Source organism: Zea mays, chromosome 1 (assembly GCF_902167145.1).
Source record: "Zea mays cultivar B73 chromosome 1, Zm-B73-REFERENCE-NAM-5.0, whole genome shotgun sequence".
In the NCBI taxonomy this organism is placed as follows: Eukaryota; Viridiplantae; Streptophyta; class Magnoliopsida; order Poales; family Poaceae; genus Zea; species Zea mays.
Window position 1 is genome coordinate 195,645,754 of NC_050096.1, and position 4,313 is coordinate 195,650,066.

The window sequence follows — 4,313 nt, forward strand, 5'->3', positions numbered from 1 at the left end:
CCGGAAGACGGCGAACTCCGCTCCGCCCGACCCAGGGCTCGGACTCGGGCTAGGCCCCGGAAGACGGCGAACTCCGCTCCGCCCGACCCAGGGCTCGGACTCGGGCTAAGCCCCGGAAGACGGCGAACTCCGCTCCGCCCGACCCAGGGCTCGGACTCGGGCTAAGGCCCCGGAAGACAGCGAACTCCGCTCCGCCCGACCCAGGGCTCGGACTCGGGCTAAGCCCCCGAAGACGACGGACTCCGCTCCGCCCGACCCAGGGCTCGGACTCGGGCTCGGACTCGGGCTCAGCCCCAGAAGACGACGAACTCCGCTTCGCCCGACCCCAGGGCTCGGACTCCGCCCTGGCCTCTGCCGAACGACCTCCGCCTCGCCCGACCCAGGAGCTCGGGCTCGGCCTCGGCCATGGAAGACAGACTCGACCCCGGCTTCGGAGGAGCCTCCACGTCGCCCGACCTAGAGCACAGGCCCGCCACATCAACAGGAAGCGCCATCATCACCCTACCCCGAGCCGACTCGGGCCGCAGAGAACAAGACCGGTGTCCCATATGGCTAGCTCCGCCAGATAGGCAATGATGGCGCCCCGCTAGCCCTGTGACGACGGCGGCTCTCAGCTCCCTTACGGAAGCAGGGGGACGTCAGTAAGGACCCAACCGCTCCGACAACTGTCCCTCCGCCAGGCTCCGTTGCTCCTCCGACAGCCACGACATCACACCAGCAGGGTGCCAAGATCTCTCCGGCTGCCACATTGGCATGTACTTAGGGCGCTAGCTCTCCCCCGCTAGACACGTAGCACTCTGCTACACCCCCATTGTACACCTGGATCCTCTCCTTACGCCTATAAAAGGAAGGACCAGGGCCTTCTTAGAGAAGGTTGGCCGCGCGGGGACGAGGACGGGACAGGCGCTCTCTTGGGGTCGCTCGCTTCCCTCACCCGCGCGGACGCTTGTAACCCCCTACTGCAAGCGCACCCGACCTAGGCGCGGGACGAACACGAAGGCCGCGGGATTTCCACCTCTCTCACGCCCGTCTCCGGCCACCTCGCTTCCCCCCTTCGCGCTCGCCCACGCGCTCGACCCATCTGGGCTGGGGCACGCGGCACACTCACTCGTCGGCTTAGGGACCCCCCGGTCTCGGGACGCCGACAGTTGGCGCGCCAGGTAGGGGCCTGCTGCGTGCTGACGAAAAGCTTCCCGTCAAGCTCCAGATGGGCAGTCTCCAACAACCTCTCCAACCCGGGACGGTGCTCCGTTTCGGGAGTCTTGAGTTCATGTCCCTCGACGGCAGCTACGACATGATACTCCTTCCACCGCCGCGCGACAACGACAATGGCGGCCGACAACCCGCCCGCCGGCGGCGGAATCGACGACATCTTCCCCGCGTGGTGGAAGAACAACATTCGAGCTCGCCCCGTCCTCTCCCCCGCCAACGGAGGAGGAGGCGGGGCAACCAAGGCCAAGCGGGAGGCCACGCTTCGTCGGCTGTCGAGCGAATCGACGTCCCCAGCGCCCCAACGGGGGGCGCGTCGGGCGTCGACCTCGCGTTTGAGACGAAGGCGAGCGCCGTCCCCCCGCGACACACCAATCCCGAGCAAGTGGACGACGCCAGCGCGCTCGCGGAGGGCCTGCAGGACGTCGCCCTCGTACCTAAGACGACGGCGCAATCAGTCCCTAACGTGACTATGTCGCTCCTCGTCGACCAAAAGGTACTGACTGATTCCCATCCTACGTCATTTCGACTCGGCCTCAACCCTCCTAGCGACCTCGCTTTGGCGGGCGCTCTCGTTGAGGCGAGTGCAACCCCTCTGGGGTTTCGTATGCTGTCGCCTTGGGACCGATTGACGGACGTCTCGACCTACGGGCCCACTGGGTCCGAGGAAGATGACGATCCCAGCATCTGCTGGGATTTCTCTGGATTTGGCAACCCCAGTGCCATGCGGGACTTTATGACCGCATGTGACTACTGCCTCTCCGACTGTTCCGACGGTAGCCGCAGCCTTGACGACGAGGACTGCGGCCCAAGCCGCGAATGTTTCCACGTCGAGCTAGGGGATCCCTCCGAAGGCAACCATCTCGGCATGCCGGAGGACGGTGATCTCCCTAGGCCGGTGCCTCGCGCCGACATCCCGCGGGAGCTAGCTATGGTCCCCGTTCCGGCGGGGGGTCACTACCCACAGCTCGAGCAAGTCCGCGGGGCGCAGGCCAGGCTCGACGAGGGAGCAGGAGCGCTCGAGTCGATCCGCCGGGACGTCGGGCAGGTATGGGCGGGCCAACCCCCGGCCAGAGAAATACGTCACCTGCCCCAGGGTTTCAGCACCGCGTTGCCAACGACGTCAGGGTCAGGCCGCCACCCGCATCCAGGGGGGTCGGTCAGAACCTGGCAGCCGCAGCGATGCTCCTCCGCGCGATGCCGGAGCCATCAACCACCAAGGGTCGGCGAATCCAGGGAGAGCTCAAGAATCTTCTGGAAGGCGCTGCGGCCCGACGGGCCGAGAGCTCTGCCTCCCGAAGGCAGGGATACCCCTCGGAACCTCATGCCGCGACTTCCCGATTCATGCGGGAAGCCTCGGTCTACACCGGGCGCACGCGCAACACCGCGCCTGCGGCCCCGGGCCACCTCGGCAACGAGCACCATCGTCGCGACCGTCGGGCCCACCTCGACGAAAGGGTGCGCCGAGGCTACCACCCCAGGCGTGGGGGACGCTACGACAGCGGGGAGGATCAGAGTCCCTCGCCCGAACCATCCGGTCCGCAGGCCTTCAGTCGGGCCATACGACGGGCGCCGTTCCCGGCCCGGTTCCGACCCCCGACTACTATCACAAAGTACTCGGGGGAAACGAGACCGGAACTGTGGCTCGCAGACTACCGCCTGGCCTGCCAACTGGGTGGAACGGACGACGACAACCTCATCATCCGCAACCTCCCCCTGTTCCTCTCCGACACGGCTCGCGCCTGGTTGGAGCACCTACCTCCGGGGCAGATCTCCAACTGGGATGATTTGGTCCAAGACTTCGCCGGCAATTTCCAGGGCACGTACGTGCACCCCGGGAATTCTTGGGACCTCCGAAGCTGCCGGCAACAGCCGGGAGAGTCTCTTCGGGACTACATCCGGCGATTCTCGAAGCAGCGCACCGAGCTGCCCAACATCACCGACTCAGATGTCATCGGCGCGTTCCTTGCCAGCACCACCTGTCGCGACCTGGTGAGCAAGTTGGGTCGCAAGACCCCCACCAGGGCGAGCGAGCTGATGGACATCGCCACCAAGTTCGCCTCTGGCCAGGAGGCGGTCGGGGCCATCTTCCGAAAGGACAAGCAGCCCCAGGGCCGCCCGTCGGAAGAGGCCCCCGAGGCATCTACTCCGCGCGGCGCCAAGAAGAAAGGCAAGAAGAAGTCGCAAGCGAAACGCGACGCCGCCGACGCGGACCTTGTCGCCACCGCCGAGTACAAGAACCCTCGGAAGCCCCCCGGAGGTGCTAACCTCTTCGACAAGATGCTCAAGGAGCCGTGCCCCTACCTTCAGGGGCCCGTCAAGCACACCCTCGAGGAGTGCGTCATGCTTCGGCGCCACTTCCACAAGGTCGGGCCACCTGCAGAGGGTGGCAGGGCCCGCGACGACGACAAAAAGGAAGATCACCAAGCAGGAGAGTTCCCCGAGGTCCGCGACTGCTTCATGATCTACGAAGGGCATGCGGCGAATGCCTCGGCTCGGCATCGCAAGCAAGAGCGCCGGGAGGTCTGCTCGGTGAAGGTGGCGGCGCCAGTCTACCTAGACTGGTCCAACAAGCCCATCACTTTCGACCAAGCTGACCACCCCGACCATGTGCCGAGCCCGGGGAAATACCCGCTCGTCGTCGACCCCATCGTCGGCGACGTCAGGCTCACCAAGGTCCTGATGGATGGGGGCAGCTGCCTCAACATCATCTACGCCGAGACCCTCAGGCTCCTGCGCATCGATCTGTCCTCCGTCCGAGCAGGCGCTGCGCCCTTCCACGGGATCATTCCTGGGAAGCGCGTCCAGCCCCTCGGACGGCTCGACCTTCCTGTCTGCTTCGGAACGCCCTCCAACTTCCGAAGGGAGATTTTGACGTTCGAGGTGGTCGGGTTCTGAGGAACCTACCACGCGGTGCTGGGGAGGCCATGCTACGCGAAGTTCATGGTCATCCCCAACTACACCTACCTGAAGCTCAAGATGCCGGGCCCCAACGGGGTCATCACCGTCGGCCCCACGTACAAACACGCGTTCGAATGTGACGTGGAGTGCGTGGAGTACGCCGAGGCCCTCGCCGAGTCCGAGGCCCTCATCGCTGACCTGGA